Here is a 19,775-nt window from a genome sequence, read left to right as displayed (position 1 = left end):
AAGATTTCAGTACAGCAGGGGCTGGGTTTTTGCCCTTTCCCCACTATAGTATGATCCCAGAATTTGTATATATAATTAGTAGGGGGTATGGGGGTGCAGCTCACTCATGGATGGTGCAGGGGAGGCTTACCCCCTTGCATAGGAAGTGTGTCGAGTTTTTTCATGGTTTTGCATTTCAGCATTTTGTGGTCAGTCTTCTGCCATTCCGTCTTCCGGCTGTTTAGCATTGCAAATGTATCCCACCTGAGAATGCTGAGTAGACACAATGCAGAATAATAAAGGAAGAAAAGATATTTTCAGTCTAGTTTCTGACTGCAACACTTTAAGGTCCATGTGCTATCGGGCAGGTGTCAGTTTTAGTGACCTTAATGCAGCCATGTAATGGGTCACAGTGTTTCTTCACTACAGTCGGGGAATCCACATCAGGTTAATAAATGGTGTGTAAAATTTAGTTTAATTTTTAGAACGTGAAGCCGCTCAATAACATGGAAAGAACTGTGCATCTGTCTTATTAAAAATGAAAAAAAAACAACAGTAGGGCTACCACAGCTCGTAGCATAAAATTTAATGAAGTGCACATCGGATAAGTGCTTTCAGAAACAATTCTGCCATCAGATCCAACACGATGAAATACAAACTGAATGGATCTGATGAAGGAATTGTTTCAGAAAGCGTTTATCCTGTGTGCACTTCATTAAATTTTATGCTCCGAGCCGTGGTAGCCCTACTTTTGTTTTTTTCGTTTTGGATTACTGTGTCTACAGAAGGGCTTTTTGTCATCTTTGTGTTGTTTTATATGACTTCTGTCTTATTAATGCTCTTATGGAGGATTCTGACACCATTCAATAGTGTATAATAACTGAGGAAAATTTTTATAAACAGGAATTCCTCCTCCTCATCTGTTGTGTTTTCTGATATAATGATAAAGTATAGTAGAGTGAGACACTCACTTTAGCAACAGATCTTTGAGAGAGAGCTGTTAAAACAGTCAGTAGTTACATATGGGTATTCCTACTTTAGGTTTCATCATTATGGAATGTTCCTGCAGTCCCAATGGTAATAGTCCCACCCTGCGTCGTTGGCAGTTTTATATTTGGTTTCACTGAGGCTAATTTGTACAACTAGTAATACCAATTCCATATTGATTGGAACACTTTTTTCCTATTTAACATAGTAATAGTTTTTGGGTTGGAGTTAGCCTGGGTAATAATAATATTATCTGCACATAGGGTTGTACTAACTGTTGGTTGGCCTGTAGATGTACTATTTATAAAAAAGGTAATATAGTATAGTACATCTTTGAGGAATGTTCCTGCGTTGGAAGTGTTGCTGTTACTAATTTCTTTAAATATTCTCTCAGTGAAGAAGCGGGAGAACCAGTTAAATACTCCATCCTCAAACAATGATTTTTTAGAGTAGAAGATATAGTGCATGGCATCCTACTTGAAATATGCTTGTGGTATCTATACATATTGCTGCAGTTACGTAACCTTTTTTCTATACTGTTATATGTATGCATTTTTACAAAGTAGATTGGTATTATGATGCTATAGCCTTTTCTGAACCTGCTTTAGTTCTTTGATAGTAAACCATTTGTATATATATAGTGTATAATTTGTACATATGTTAGTTTTTCATGTAGTTTTGCTAGCACTTATATGCTTGCTATTGGCCTATGTTCTGAAACTGAAATTGCATTGCACTGAGAGTCCAACAATTTTGTATTTTTGTGCACCCCACACAATTGGCATTGTGTATATCAAACAGTAGTGTACTTAAATGCACTGGGTTTTCACACTATATATGGTGCACATTACAAGTAAACTACACTATAATGAATGATACAGCAGGTTATACAAGAATTACAGTACTTCAAAAACTATTGGAGTGGCCAAGGTCATCTCCTGCAAAAGGAAATGGATATTTGTAGCAGATACATAGGCTATATGAAAACTCCAGCAGACCAATTGGAAGGCAGCACATTATAGAACTGCAAGAACAGAACACTCTGTGGTTATCATCAGAGTGATGTGTATGTGTGCCTATGTGTGAGTGCATAATATTCAAATATATCTGTGTATTTTTAAACTTGTAATTGTGGTTCGTTTTTATGTTTTACATTTCAGATTGACATTGATTTTATCTCACCACTCTTTGCATTTGAATGTGAAGATTCATCATTGCATATGCTAGTTTATTCTGATGTTATATGTTACTTGAATGTTGGCTCCAATACACATAAAAATACTCAGATATTGAACAGTCGGACAAATATCAGTTGTAAAGATTAATGGAAAACCTCATCAAATAAATAATAAAGGAAACACCTTTTTTCCCAGTTGCTCATGGTATGACTATTCAAATGAGTTAAGTGCACAGATCCAGATGGTCACTTTTCAGTCATGACACTGAGTGATATTTGCAGTGAGTTGAAGAAATCTGTCCAAAAATGAGACATTTACCTATTTCCATACTGTAGCTGAAGAGGCCACTTTCTGTGAGAAATAGGGTGGGGGAGGGTGTAGTATGATCAGAAGGTGGCCTCATTGGAGGTACCTGAAGTTGAGATGTAAAAGGAGAAGTCAAATTCTAATATGAGCGTGTGAGAAGTAAGGGTAGATATTGGATGATGTCTTGCATAGCTTCAAACGTCTGGTCACTCCCTTTCACCTGTCTGTCTGGTAAAACTGAATTAAAGTGTGTTTGTGAGTTTGAACTATGATTTTAAATGCAGCTTTGGTGTAAATGGTAGTGTTTTCATAGGTATGTACCTGTGTCTGTGAGGTAAACACCCTAACCATTATGCCAAACACCACACTGCCATCGTGTTGCCATCGTATCTAAGAAAAAGAGAAGAAAAGATGCTTGTGGAGAATCAGAATAATTGTGATTGGTATCTCATAAATGTGGAGCCAACACTGAGGGGAGAAGGCAAATGCTGATCAGTTATGCGGCACTGAAACATAGATTTAGTTGGTGGTCTGGGAGCTGTGCAGCAGCAAATGAAGGTGGTTTCAGTGTGCGGAATCGCTATACAAAGCACCTTGAGATGTCTGGAGATGATTCCAGTGGATTTATTAAGGAGGACTATGAATCAGTATTACCAGTACAGTAGGTTTACGGAATAGAACAACAGAGATAAGCAGTCAAATTGTGTACATTGAACAGAAATGGAGCACTGTGCAAGACATATTGAGGAGCCATAGTCTGAGACTTAATGGTATCTTAGAAGATGAAGAAGGGCTTGAAGGTTTGCAATATGCAAAATCTAAGATGAAAGGGTCGATTGTTTTTTCAAAGAGGTCACAGACACTGAGAAGGGCATACATCCTGCAGTCATCTGTGGCAGACAGGGTGTGTAGTTAGCCAAGAGTGATTTTAGTTCAGCTTGTCACATGGTACAAAAAGGAGCAAGTTTTACTTTATTTATGGCAACTTGGAAAGAGGATAATGGTGGTACGAAGGCCACTATTGGTGGATCATGTTTCCTCTGAGACTGCTGTGCAGCCCATGACTCTGTTCCTGGACATCATTAAGGCCTGTAGATGGAATAAGTTAAGGCACAAAGAGGATAATGGTGGTAAAAAGGCCACTATTGGTGGATCATGCCTCCTCTGAGACTGCTGTGCAGCCCATGACTCTGTTCCTGGACATCATTAAGGCCTGTAGATGGAATAAATTAAGGCACAAAGAGGATAATGGTGGTATGAAGGCCACTATTGGTGGATCATGCTTCCTCTGAGACTGCTGTGCAGCCCATGACTCTGTTCCTGGACATCATTAAGGCCTGTAGATGGAATAAGTTAAGGCACAAAGAGGATAATGGTGGTAAAAAGGCCACTATTGGTGGATCATGCTTCCTCTGAGACTGCTGTGCAGCCTATGACTCTGTTCCTGGACACCATTAAGGTCTGTAGATGGAATAAGTTAAAGCACAAGCTGTTGGAAGTATTTTTCTCTCAGGAATGCAGCTGTTTGCTTCTCCTTCATCGATTATGGATAGTTTACAAGGACTGTCATCCTCTTTGGACTATGAGATTGAAGGCTAGGTGGCCTCCGATCCTAGGAAAGGTAATGACTGCTTCTAAATTATTGAGGTGGGAGAAGTATAGGAGTCAGATTCTAAAAGTGATGTGGTTGCCTGGCTGGGATGGAACAAATGGATAGAATTTCAATGGCCAGTTGAGCAGATTTTATTCAGTGATGTCTTTGCTGTGAGGATGGTTCATGAGCGACTAATAACAATTTCATTTCCGTAATGAACATGGGAGATGAAGTTTATTTGAAGTAGAACACTGAATGAATATTTGCTTTATGTTGGACAATGATGAACTACAGTAGATAAGTGGTAATGGTTTTTGCAGCATCATGATCAGAAGTCAATCTACTGAACATTCCAGTGAACAACGGCATGTCACAGTCAGATAAAGTCATTATCAAGATTGCATATGGGAGGCTGGTGTCCTGCTTGTTTGACTTGATGGTATCAAAAGAATTATGTTGGTGAAGAGTATTTCTTGGGGGTTGCACCTGTACTGTATGATGGGATAAGTTCCTAACTGATTTGAGATTTACAACAATTGGCTACATGGCTCATGCATGGATCACAGCCCAGAGAGGTTCTGTAATCCCTAACTGGTCAAACTTAAGAGTACTGAATTTGCACATGCTCGTTATCAAGTTCGCCAGTTTCATGTCTTGGGTCCCAGTCAAGAGATCTGTTGCAGTCCTGAACTGTTCGAACCCAAGTGTGCTGAATTTGTACATGTGGTTGATGAAGCTAGCCAAGTACTGGCTATATTTTATATCCTTATTTGCCTAACTTAAACAGGACGGGTGCTACACAAGTATGTTGTCGACATTATATGCGTGCGTTTGTACTCTAATATTAGTTTGTGCATGCCCTTGTAGACATAAAGTGTTTCCTCTGTCCTTGCACTGGGCAGCAGTTCTACTGACTACATTAATAGAGGTCGTGTTATTGTTATTGCTACTCAACTTGTGACACTAATCTGCTGGGACAAACCGGATATTTCATTGCAGGGCCCTGTTTCTTGAAATAATGTTCACATAATTTTTAAATCTTTTATTCATTATAACCTAGAGGTGCTGTGACCTTTATAGAGTTCTACTCCTGAAGCAGGTGCACCATCGAGCTGCTCTGGTACACATATCTGAGCATGCAAAGACTGATTGACTCCAGCTAGTGATGGAGGTGTGGCTACTTTGCTTATCTCCCACCCCCAGCCACTGCTGCCCTTCCTACAATTACTTACATGATCACTATCCCTACCCTAACTATCATACTATGTGCATCATTCCACTAAGTACTATGTAACTTAAGGTATCTTTACCTCTACACTCCTACTACTTTATGTCTAAAGAAGCCTCCCTGACAATGCTATTGGAAAGTAAAGCAATCTCCCACCAGCTCTTATAGTAAAGGTTCAAGACATTAGTACAACAAACACAAAATTATCCCACAACATACACTGACTGCCACCATCAAAAAATCTCAACAAACTGCGTACAGCTTAATTTCTCTTTCTATCTGACATGAGTCATATACACATACCCTACCAAAAGTGACATGAAACACCATACAAAATCTTCTCCACATTTAGTTCACAGAACTGGAAATGTCACCATCCTAATAGCATTCTCTTGACCTTCCTGCAACAGTATTTCCACATTCACAATAATCCTTAAGCCATTTATTATTAAACTCCCCAGGCCTATAACATCATTCACCATTACCCTACCCTTCCAGCACCCCGCTATCTTCACAATAATGTCACCTTACTACCCCTCATCAATTGAACATCAGACTCCTCAATTCATTGTTACCTAACTCCAAATGCAATCACATCTAAAAGATCAACTAACACAAAAGACTAAAAGTTACTCCACAACCTCTTCCCTGTTATTCCCCCACTCTTCTAAGATTGAAGTCTGTCCAGATCCAGACATCCTTCTCTTTTCAAATACTCAAAATGAACAACTCCTCTATATGTCTGTTTACATGACAATAATAACCGACAGCTGTTGGCCACCTTCCTTATAACCATGACATACAAGCAGTAACTGAAAGAGACAAGTAAACAATGTCTTCCCTGGTTATAAGCATATTAACAGCCACTGACCATTAACTAGATCAAGTGTTGCCATGATGCTATTATACAAACAAACCTGCAAATAGGCAACCACTATCAGCTGAAACACCATATCAACTATGATCTAATCTGGCAAATGATATCACACCCCCTATTTAAATCAACAAAACTCTTTGTTGTCTTGGAGTACCTTCCTCGCGGTATCTAGCCATACCAGATTTCAAAACACATTACAACAAATCATCAGTTATAGCCCTAAGCACAATCAGAGTGCAATTCGAAGCGACATCATTTTAAACCTCCTCAACCTTTACAATCCAATGCTGGCAACTTAATTGCTGACCTTGGTCTCTTTTAGATCATAAAAGATCCTTAAATCAGGATATCACTTGATCCTTACCTTTTCGATAACCAACATTCCTAACACCATTTCCACATTGGAAGTTCTACCCCTGCACTAAATTCATCTTCATTATAAAGGCAGTGATTTTAAGCTGCTCCTTTTTCCTCCTAAAATCTCAAAATAACACTGAAATAAAACTACTTAGTGATCTACAATCCTTCAACTATGTCCCCCCCAAGTCTACACTGATCTAGCCCGGAAACAGCAGACAACCTCTTAAACTCAGTAATACCATAGGATAAATACTTCCCTTTTATTGGTAGAATTCTGAAACCAGAAACTAAAGACTGTTTCATCCCAGAGATCAAAGTTCTTCTAAAGCTGGGAGATGACACCTTGTCCAACTGGAAATGCTCTAAAGCCTACTTATCTACACAGATTCATTCACCTCTGAACCCTCACCAAGAAAGCTGTTGAATACCACAAAGCCTTAGCACTTAGATCCAAAAATATCAAACCCAACATTATTTTGGATATAGGTAAATGTCATAACAGGATGTTGCTGAGAAGCTAACATCCCCCTCAACTCTTATCCCAACCAAAAACAGCAACTTAACCTGTGAAGGTCTCAAGAAATAATTCACCAACCTTTCACAACTAAACAGTCTATCCTTACATTTCTCACCACCCAACCACCTTGTTAGTCTTGTTTTACCATCCAAATATATACCCCTCTACTCCAGACAGGCAAAGAAAAAATCTAACAACTCTTAGAACAGATCAAATGGAGATGTCCCCTGATGTGGATAACAATTTTCAGTCTTGTTTTATATCTCATTGTAAACATCTTCCAAATAATTCATTCCACAACATTTTAACCTAGTCATTACACAAAACATCACCCCAACAATTTGGAAGTCCACAGTTCTGACACCCCTTCCCAAAGTCGCTGCACCAAATAAAGGTCCTGATTTTGGATGCATTTCAATCCCGCCACTTCTAATAATTTTTCTTGAAAAAATAATATTCAGCCAGTTCTTAGCCTACATAAACAGTGCAATCTTCTGTCATTTCACTAGCATGAATTTTGAATGAGTAGAAACACCAGGACAGCAAATTGGTCTCTCACAAGTGACATCCTAGTAAATATGGATAAAAATAACCTAATGCTCCAAGTTGTGGATTTTCCTGTTTAGTACTGAGGTTGTCAGCAGACTGTAATTATCTTCTCATGTAACACTCTTTATACAGTAGATATAAAATGTGTGCACATCGCTGTTAAAATGCCAGGTTTTTGTGATAGAAAAAATGAGACCACAATAAATCATTTCAAAACTTTTCCCACCTTTAATGTGACCTAGAACCTGTAAAATTCAATTGAAAAACAAACAAATCTGTTAGGGTAAAAAATATGAAAAAATAAAAAAAAAAGACAATAAGCCAGTTGCATAATAGTGCACACCCTTAAACTAATACTTTGTTGAAGCACCTTTTGATTTAATTGCAGCATTCAGTCTTCTTGGGTAGGAGTATGTCAGCATGGCACATCTTGGCTTGACAATATTTGCCCACTCTTCCTTGCAAAAGTGCTCCAAATCTGTCAGATTGCAAGGGCATCTCTTGTGCACAGCCCTCTTCAGGTGACCCCACAGATTTTCTATTGGATTTAGGTCTCGGCTCTGGCTGGTCCATTCCAAAACCTTAATTTTCTTCTGATGAAGCCATTCTTTTGTTGATTTGGACGTATGCTTGGGATCATTGTCATGCTGAAAGGTGGAATTCCTCTTCATATTCATCTTTCTAGCAGACACCTAAAGGTTTGGGGCCAAAAGTGACTATTATTTGGAAGTGTTCATAATTCCCTCCACCTTGACTACAGCCCCAGTTCCAGCTGAAGAAAAGCAACTCCAAAGCATGATACTGCCACCACCATGCTTCACCGTGGAGACGGTGTTCATTTGTTGATGTGAAGTCTTGTTTTTGCACCAAACCTACCTTTTGGAATTGTGGCCAAAAAGTTCAACCTTGGTCTCATCAGGCCATAACATGTTTTCCCACATGCTTTTGGGAGACTTGATGTATTGTTTTGCAAATTTTAGCTGGCCCTGGATGTTTTTCTGTGTAAGAAAATGCTTCTGCCTTGCAGCCCTACCCCGTAGTCCAGACATATGGAGAATACAGGAGATTGTTGTCACATGTATTACACAACCAGTACTTGCAAGAAATTCCTGCAGCTCCTTCTGTTGCTGTAGGTCTCTTGGCAGCCTCCCTGACCAGTTTTTGTCTTGTCTTTACATCAATTTTTGAGGGACATCCAGTTCTTTGCAACGTCACTGTTGTCCCATATTTTCTCCACTTTTTGATGACTGTTTCCACTGTGTTCCATGGTATAGCCAATGTTGTGGAAATTTTTCTGTACCCTTCTCCTGACTGATACCTTTCAACAATAAGATCCCTTTGATGCCTTATAAGCTCTCTGCGAACCATGGCTTTTGCTGTAGCAGGCAACTGAGTAAATGTCAGGAAAATGCTACTAGGACAGCTGAACTTTATTTGGGGTTAATCAGAGTCTCTTTAATTGATGGCAGGTGTGTACCCAAGAAGACTAATGCTGTAATTAAATCAAAAGGTGCTTCAACTAAGTATTAGTTTAAGGGTGTGCACACTTATGCAACCCCTAACCCCTAACAGGTTTTTCTTTTGTTTTTCAATTGAATTGTACAGGTTATAGGTCACATTAAAGGTGGGAAAAGTTTTGACATGATTTATTGTGGTCTCATTTTTTTATATCACAATAACCTGGCATTTTAACAGGGGTGTGTATACTTTTTATATCCACCCTAAGTACCCCTAGATGTGAAATATGTTGTTTTCTGTTCAGTTTGTAATCATATTGCAATTATCTCTATGTGTAATGTCATGTGTCTTTTACTGAGTTTGTATTTTCATACTTAACCTGAAAATGGTCTCTCAGAATCATTGTTGTACCAGGTTAACAAATAAAAATAAATAAATAAACTGGCATAATATTTTTAATACTAATTTGCTTGCCCATTGGATAAGAACAGTCATGTGGTACAGCTGTCATATAGACAGCCATGTGAAGAGTTTCTGATGTAGCCATAACCCAATCACTGGTGGATGACATGGGCACTTGCATCACAAAGGGAAATCTTATGCTGTCCCTTGACATATGTGTGCTTCCACATACAAACCCAGTAGATATACCTTTTCCAGCTTGGACTCACCATTTGCATATCCTCAGGCTACAGCATCTAGGATTATGCAAGTGTACACTTGTACAGAAGTAACTGACAGATGAGGGCCACAATTTCCCTTCTTGAGGATGGGTGAGCTGATTAAACTGTTCACTCCCACCCCCATCCCTGCCATCTTCTTCCAGCACCTGAACTACTAGTCAAGCTCTGGTTGTCTGAATCATTATAAGAGCTTTATCCCTCTATACCACAAAATTGGACTGACCTGCATAATACGTGGGACTCTTAAGTTTGATTATGTTGGAAGGGATGCTTTCATTATAGTAATAGGATCAAGGGTCAGGTTAAAGGAAGTTCCATATTCCAAAAGCTTTCATTTGATACACTTTAAATGCTATGTTATCTGCAATTATTTGAAAATGTTATAAGTCAAAGCTTCTAGCAATGTGAAAGTGTAAGCTTAGAATGCCAATCTTCTTATTCTTTAAGCTTTTCCCGGTTAGGGGTCACTACAGCGGATCACCTGTCCGCTCATGATTAGCAGTGGAGTTTTACAGTGTCGAGTTGCCAGCCCGGTGCCCAACCTTCCACAGAAGGCACACACACGCATGCACACACTCATGCCTAGGGCCAATTTAGAGTGTCCAATCCACCTACAGCATATGTCTTTGGGATGTGGGAGGAAACCGGAGCACCCGGAGGAAACCCAAGCAACCACGGGGAGGACATGCAGACTCTGCACAGAAGGCACCCCAGCCGAGGATCGAACCAGAGAACCTCTTGCTGTGAGGCAAGCTTAGAATACCTATAAACTGTGTTAATGTTCTTTTTTTTCTCAAAATTTTTTTTTTTAAAAATACATTTGAATGAATTCCATAGTATTTATACATTAAATAACTATTACATTAGCCTGACACTGTAACAGATCTTAATGTATACAGTCACTTTATAAGTATGTCCAATCCATTATCAGAGTGTCTGATCAATTATTGCATAGTGTCAATCAATGATAAGACTTTTCCCCAAGGGTTGTCGATAAATAGCTTTGGATAAAATCTTAGTTCTTTAATTTTAATTTCCAGTAATGCTGTGGTCTTCCGTAAGCTGTAGAAGTCTTCCAAAGTTGGTATTGTGTTTGTATTCCATCTTCTTGTTATACATTTCCTTGAAATTGCAAGTATAGTCCATACTAGACACGTTTGACCTATTCAAATGAGGACCTTCGTTCACATTTAATAATACAAGAGCTTTAGTTAAATAAAATGAGTCATTAAATAAAGCTTGTAGAAAGTTATTAATACCATTCCAAAATGGCTTAATTTTGACACAATCAAAGAAAATGTGGTTCCAGTCTGCACTGTGTACTTGCTCCCATCTCCAACATATTCCTTTTATGGAAGAACTAATTTTACTGATTCTATCTGGGGTTAAGAATGCTCTGTGCAAGCATTTCCAATTAAAAACTTTCCAGTATTGTGTAAAGTATGTATATTTTATTGATAATAAGATATTTGTTTTAATATTTTCAGTTAACTGTATTGAGTGTCCTTTTGTTATATATTTCCAATATGAGGTTTTGGGTTTTCTTTTATAGTTTATCAATATTTTGTAAAATTTTGAAATACTGTTTCCCATGCCAAAGTCATTATACATGATTTCATATATGTATTTCATAAATTTAGGTATTTCTTTAAATGAAGAATTGTATTATTATTATTCTACTTAAATCTTGTGAATATGACAGAATACTCTGTAAAATTAAACAGTCCTGTTGTGGAATTTTGTATGTTGTTTTTATTACTTGCATATTTAAAATTTTAGTTCTTTGATACACTAGAGCCAACAAACAAATCCTTTATGTTCCCAAGAATTAATAATTTATCTATATATTTTATGTGGAAAGTTCTTTGTGGCTATAAATGGTGTTAAAAGATCAAACCAGATTTTTAAATCTATATTTGCATTAGTAATTTTCCTAAATGAGTCAATGTAATAATTAATCATATGAGTTTTAGTGGTTTTAGTTATGTTATATTGCATACTAATACATAATGTGCGCCATGGCAAATTGTTTTTATCTGTTATTTGAAAATGTTGTAAATCAAATTCATTTATTGATATTACAGTTAGTAATTATTTCCAATTTGCAGAGTAATTTGGACTTATCCAATCTGAGATTGTTTTATATATTGATGCTTTAATATATGTTTTTATATCAGGAAAGTTTAATCCTCCCTGTTTCCATGGTCTGATATGATGTATTAAAGCCATTCTGTTTCTTTTGGGAAACCATAAAAATTTTATTAGGCACAAATTTATTTCTTTAAGTGTATTCCTTTCTGGTAGCAGTTGTATTGCCAAGGCTATATATAGGATCTTGGGCAGTAAAACCATTTTTATTAACTGTAGTCTATCTTCAAATGTTAATATTATTTTGTTCCATTTTTCCATAGAGATTTTAATTGTATTGATTATATTATTGTAGTTTTTTCAGACTAATTCATTATTATCCTTGCATAACTCAATTCCTAGATTTTTAAGGTAGATTCTTGTTTCCCTTTGATGTGATCCCCCTTAGTCTGCAGTTCTTTTTTTATTTAAAAATAAAAATGTTGATTTTGATTTATTGAAATGGAGTCCTGAAGTCATGTGAAATTTGTCAATTAATATATCTAATTCTTCTGCCTCTTTTGTATTAGATAATGTTAGTAATATGTCATCAGCAAATATCATTACTTTAGAATTGTATTGTTCATAAACATCTATTCCTTTGATTTTTATATTGTTACGAATTGAATCTGACAATATTTCAATAGCCAGAGCAAATAGAATCGGTGACATGGGACATCCTTGTTTAGTGCCTTTTGTTATATGTATAGATTCAGAGGTAAAAGGACCTAACTTGACATACACTAAATTATTTGTATATATATATTCTTTAGGAGATGAACAAAGGATACAGGAAATTCAAATAGCATTAGGATTTTGAATAAATAGGCCCACTTTAGGGAATCAAAGGCTTTCTCTATATCTAAGCCAATTATGAGTGTTTCTTTATTTTCTTTATTAACATAATCTATAAGAAAAATTATCCTTTTAATATTGTCATGTGTGTGTCTATGATATATTAATCCAGTCTGATCATTATTTAATGTTTTGGATAGTGGTATTTTCATTCTGTTAGTTAATATTGTCATAAATATCTTATAGTCATTATTTAATAATGATATAGGTCTATATAAGGTACAGAGGTTTGGGGATTTGTTTTCCTTTAGGATTAGTGTGATTAAGGAATATCTCCAAGAGGGTGGTATTAAAGCTTGTGACTGAATTTCTAATAGAGTTTTATGGAAGAGGGATAGTATCTTTGAAGGAAAAGTTTATGTATTTCCATAATTATGCCATCTATACCTGCAGCGTTATTATTTTTACCCTCTTTTACTGTATCTGTAATTTTCTTTGTAGGATATGGGTGCTTGCAGATCTAGTTTTAATTTTTCTAGTATTTTGTTTTATATTAGAACATTTTTTCATATAGATTTAATTGATCGATATGTATATTTTCTTTTTGGAAATGTTCCATATAGTGATTTCTATAGGCATCAAGAATGTCACCTATATCCGAGACATTTTTAGCTTTCTTTTCATGGAAGATACTTTTAATGGTATTAGCTTTTGATTGTATTTTGATTTTTGTGGATAAATTATATAGATATTTGGGAGAAGTGGCCAAGGTATTCATTTTTAGTTTTTATAAAGCTAAACTATCTTTATGTGTTAGAATTTCATTGTATTTATTGTTGAATACTTCTACTTTCTTTTTCATCTCCAAATGATTTTGATTTTTTTCAGCTTTTACTGACAAAAGTTTGGATTGTAGATCTAATGATTCAGAATCCCATTCTCTGATTTTTTTTGTTTATACCAAGTTAGGGTTTTACCATATATGTAAGCTTTTAATGAGTCCCATATCATTATTTTATTCATCTCTGTGGTGTAATTAATATCTAAGAAGAACTGTAATTCAGATAACCAGGGTTTGAAATCTTTAATTTTAGTTATATATGCTGGAATTCTGGAGTTAAAGATTAATGGATAGTACCCATTTTGAAGTTTTAGTATCAATGAATTGTGGTCTGAAAAGGGGCAGGGAGTGATTGAGAAATTAATGATTTTACATTGTAAGTCATGGGCAGCAAATATTGCATCTATTCTAGTTTGAGTACCAAATCTGTGATCTTGATGGGAAAACAACAAAGATTTATCTTCTTTAAATTTGAAAGTATCTACAAGATGAAATTATTCTACCTACTTGTTTAAAGCTTTTGATACAGCAGATGTACGCAGCGGTCTTTTATTTGTAGTTTCAGAAATATCAAATACACAGTTAAAAATCTCCCCTTAATATTAAGTTGCCTTTAAAATTATTGGAAATGAAATCCAGGTGTTTTTAACAGTTCCTGTTCCAATGCCTGGGATCCAGTATAGATTGGCTAGGGTCCATATTCTGTTATTCTGTTTAACTATTACTAATGCCATAAGGCCTTCTTTATCTTAATACTTATAAATGATTTCTGGGTTAATCACATTTGTTTTCCATAAAATGGTTACCCCTTTTGTCTTTGTCTTATAAGTCGATTGCGACAATATCATATATTTCTTAGGATTTCATTTGTAATTGTCATTTGTTTTGAAATGAGTTTCTTAAAGGAAGACAGTTTATGCTTTGTTCAGTTTTAAATATTTCAGTAGATTTGATCTCTTGCTATGATTGTTCAATCCCTTGGTATTTAAAGATAAAGTTAAATCCATCTTAGGTTATTTAGACTATGTATTTTTTGTTTTATTGTGACTATTAAACATTTTCCTCTGATAACTATGAAGTATATGTTTGAGCTTTTGAAGGAAATTATCAATTTTATACTTTGAGTGTTTACCAATAAAGCAATGTTTTGGTCAGGCATACTAAAAATGTTTTTATGAAATAACAAATTTAAATTAATAAATGTTAACAAAACTAAGATCCGCACTAGCCATGGAATGAAAATCATTCCTAATCTGATGGATAAACCTAAGACCATCAGATTATCACTCATACCTTGCCAATCCAGAACTTCTGAGCTCCATAAATTGAATTATCATATGGAGAATATTTGTAATAGGAATAAGCAATATTTATATTATTTTGAACAGATAAAGTACTATTGCAGATTAGACAGAATTCTAATACAATATAAATGTCTACTTATTGTATAAGCAATTAATATTAACATGAAAGATAGATGACAAGCAATTAAATCATAGTAAAGTAGGATGTATCATATATAAAACCTCAGTAAAAGATTATAGCACACAGTTATTTAACATATTCACCCTTATTGATGAAGTCTTTCAAAACTTATTACTTAATATAAATAGATGGTAATAATATTTATACCTAATGTTTATAATACAATGTATTTTACTGGATATATCAGAAGTTATATTTCATTGTTTGCCAGCATTTAAGTAATTACTTTGTTTGTTGCTAACTTACTTAAAACATCAAGTTGTTTTATGTGAACATTGATGAAAGTTAGTGCATTTTAATTATCAGTGCATTCCTCTTCCCCCCATTTCCTACACATAAGGATTTTCATATCTGTCATTTCTTATTATAAAATGAGTGAAATTATAGGTTAAAACCAACAAATGTACTTAATGTGATTAATGATTACAAGTTCCCTTTCCATATTCATAAATTGCCATTTTATGGCATATACTGAAAATTTTTAGATTTAAATAGCAACATTCTATTTTGTATAACCAGCAAAGGTTAAACTGAGTGATTATTGTCAATTTAATACTATTTTCTCAGAATGTGATTGTTACATTCTGTGACATTCCTAGTTCAGGCTTCTATTGTTTCCCTTGAACAACTTTGTCAGTTTGATGTCATGTATAAAACATTAGTTACCTTGGTAACAGCTTAAGTATTATGTATGGTCAAGATGTGTTACAAAACCACAATTCAAGTTAAGGCAATTATATGACTTGTTATGCACACTTACTTATATGAGAAAATCATCATGCTTCCCCTTGATGTTCAATATAATGTATGTCATTTATGACAAGTTAAAACAGTAGTGTTACTATACACATACCCATGTTATTAAACTGAGTGTCTATTGTCAATTTAATACTATTTGTTCAGAATATGATTGTTACATTCTGTGACATTTCATGTTCAGGCTTCTATTGTTTCCCTTGAACAACTTTGTCAGTTCAATGTCATGTATAAAACTTTAGTTACCTTGGTAAGCGCTTAAGTATTATATATGGTCAAGATGGGTTAGAAAAACTACAATTCAAGTTAAAGCAATTACATGACTTGTTATGCATATTAACTTATATAAGAAAATCATCATGCTTCCCCTTGATGTTCAATGTAGTGTATGTCATTTATGACAAGTTAAGGCAGTAGTGTTATTATACATAAGCCCATGTTATTAAATCCTGTCTTTAATATCTAAATTCAGCAGACTGCTTCATCTTATATGACAATTATATATTTGGCTGTTGGTTAGTTATTTCAGGACCACAAGCTGTAATGCTTATTCTTATTATTAGCTCCTACCAAGCATGTTTATATAGTCCATAGACTTTAAATTATGAGACCCTTCTAGTTTCTTATTTGTTATAAGTATATTTCCATCCTTACATACACACATATCAGTACTTCAAGCACGGGCAATAATGCCCATCCAGTTTTGCCAGAATACCATTCACTAGTTCATGTAGTGTGTTTCCAGGCTGTTCTTAAAATATGCAAACCAATATTTGTCCTGTTCCATTTTACCAGCCTGTTCCATGCAGTGGCCACTCTGCCAGTGAATCACTGAACACACCTTCCATTCCCACTGATATTTCCATAAAGGAAATCTGATAACTCTCAGGCACTTCCCGGCAACCCCAAACACCCCTTGAATCAGCTATCCCCATATGCCTAACACGTCCGAGCAAGATCACCTCCCAGACCACTGCAAAGGGTACTGCATAAGACCAAGAACTCTTAGTCTTTCACAATAACTCAGACTTCTACTCTTATGTAAGTCCTTAATGTGTTTGGACCAAAATAAGTTTTAAATATAAGATCTCGCTTATTATTTATTTATTTTATTTTTTTATCAAGAATCAACTTAATGAGCTAACCGAAGTGTTGGGAGACCATCAATATGTGTACTTGTGGTTTAAAACAGCCCCCTGCTATAAAGCTCATTTTGGCGGGCTTTTCCAGCTATTGAGAACTCAGCACAGCTCCTCGTGGTGGCCAGCAGTGTTCCTCTAGCAGCAGAGACCAGAAAAGACTACCTTTCCAGATTTTAAGTATTTTCCTTGGCTTTTTCGACCTTTTGTGACTTTCAACTACTGTTTTTGCTTGTTTTATCAAAGTTTGCACTGTTTTTACTGTCTTTATAAGCTAAAACTGTTTACTGCACTTGCTAGTTTAAGTTTTGCCTAAAAGTTAAACTACAGGCTAATACACTCAAGTGTACTAGCTTTTGATAGCAATTAGTCGAAAATTATAGCATTTATTGTGTTTTCTGCCTTTCTGTAAAAAACTTGAAAAAACAAAAAAATATCCTTGTTTTCCATACTTTCCTAACTAGTGTTCCAGAGACCAGATTTTGCTGATCCCTGGGCTTTGTCTTGGTTCCTGTGTTTCTCCATTTTCCTTGTTTGGTCAGGGGGAAGTTTCTTTACTCACCAGTGAGAGTAGGGAGTACTGAGCTGCCTGTTTGTCCTTAGAGGAGTGGTTTAAGGCAGTAACTTGTAGTTTATTGGCCATTTTGGGTCATTTCCTGTCTTTTCCAGCCCCCTGCTATAAAGCGTGCTTTAGCTTTAACGGAGTTGCCACCGTTGCACACTAGGGCAGCGGCTAGTTAAGCAGGTTTAAACTATTCGGGCTACCTAAAGTCCACTCTTCAAATTTTCCCTTAAAACTACCTTCCTCGAACTATACTACTGATCTAATCAGCGTATCCTATAACTAAAAAGATCATCTCTACTTGACTCCAAGTAGACTATATTCTATCTGTAAAACCTAGCACTTGCTCCTACAGTACTTATCACCTTGATACAGCACTCTTGTTATAGATAGTACCCCAAAAAGGTAAACCCCATTTCTCGGTCACCCACATCCCCCGGAATCTCTTTTAAAGTTTTTTTGTCTATTCCTTCTAGCATGTCGAGGGATCAGTTTCTAGTGTCCTCTCCTGCTCAGCTGGTGAACCTGGGAATATTGAGGTCATGTACACAGACAACCCTCTCCTCCTCCCACAAAACACAAATACATGCGAGAGATGCAACTATACGGCCAAACAGGAGGCTGAGCTCTCTCAACATAGGACTGGCAAGACCAGACAGGAGGAGAAGGTTACCACACACACTATAGACCCAGTCTCACATAGTACCATCACAACCTCAAATCATACACATAAACACACAAAGACATACTCGGAGGCGCTGATCAAAAATCTACCAAAACAACAGAGGCCACCAAAGCAGACACCCAAACAACTACCACCTCAGAACACAACACCTGCAACACATAGACCTCACAGTCAGAGTGTCAAACAGTCACAGCCCTTAAGGCCAAACACAATGCCAGACACACTAGTCATTGGTGACTCCATAGTCAGACACACTGGCGTCCGCTCACCAGACTGAGTAAAGAGAAGGTCACAGTAAGCTGCCTGTCGGGTGCTAGAATCGCCACATAGCAAAGCACTCAGGTCTCTCAACAGCAGGTACAAGTATGACTCAGTCATTGTCCACGCTGGTGTAACGACCTCAGGCACCTCCTTGGACTACATGAAAAGAGACATTGAGGAGCTCTCTGATTATGTAGCCCAGGCAGGTATGACCCTGACCTTGAGCAGTATCCTACCTTCACCAAGAATGATGCCACAATACAGAGATAAGATGATCAGCTTTAAAATTGGCTTAAACTCTGGTGTCATTCAAAGGGGATCCAATGTCTGTCAGCCTGGGATGACATGCTGGACAAGCCACGCTGCTTCGCAAGGGATGGCTTGCACCTGTCACCCTGGGATTCGGATATTGGCAAAGGCTCTTGCCACCCCATAGTGCCTTTTTAGGCAAGGCTCAAATACTAAACCTACCACCCTAGAACACAATGATGGAAGAAAACTAAGGGTAATGCTGCTCAATGCCAGAAGTCTCAATCTCATAATGCACGCGAGGCCCTTCTCAGTATGGAGAACATCGATGTCTGTGCTGTGACAGAAACCTGGTTCAAGGCTCCTGAGAGCACCCCAGCACTATCAGGTTTTACCTCATATCATGCTCCGCCCCAAAATCCGGACAATACCAAGAAAGGAGGGGGGTATCCATATTCATCAAGGACACCCACACCTCAAGATTGGTGGCAACGCACGATGCAGCGGAGACCATCCAGGTGCAATTAACCATAGGCAAGACTGCTCTGCAAATTGTAGCATGTTACAGGCCACCCTCACAAACTCAGGAACCTCACATGGCTTTCCTGAAAACACTGGAGGGAATAAATGTATCTCCAAACACCATCATACTAGGTGACTTCAATTACCCTAATATAGACTGGGAACACTACTCAAGCCCAAACACCCTAGCCCAAAAGTTCCTGGAATTCATAAACTCAAATGCCATGGAACAACTAGTCACCATCCCCACAAGAGGAGAAAACATACTTGATCTCATCATCACGAACATGGGAGCACAATGTTCAACACCGGAAGTATACCCCTCACTGGTGAGATCAGATCACAAATTAATCTCGCTGGAGGTCTTCATCCCACCCCCACCTGAAATAAAAAAGACCACAGTAAAGAACTTCTCGAAGCCGACTTCACACTTCTAAAGACTAGTGTGGTCTCCTTTAAGGCCCCGAGCGTGGAAAACAGTAGTCAGGCCGCTGAATCACTTACAAATGCCTTCTACCAGCACCTGCAGGACTGCATGGATAAGGCAATCCCAAGCAAAACAAAGACTCTTTGTACCAAAGGCAAGCGTCCAGTCTGGTGGACCCCAGCCATAAACAAACTCTACAACAAAAGGAGG

The sequence above is a fragment of the Protopterus annectens genome, chromosome 5.part0, assembly GCF_019279795.1.
Source record: "Protopterus annectens isolate FY-2018-M chromosome 5.part0, PAN1.0, whole genome shotgun sequence".
Classification (NCBI taxonomy): domain Eukaryota; kingdom Metazoa; phylum Chordata; order Ceratodontiformes; family Protopteridae; genus Protopterus; species Protopterus annectens.
The sequence above is the reverse complement of the archived record's forward strand: the minus strand, read 5'-3'. Positions refer to the sequence as shown.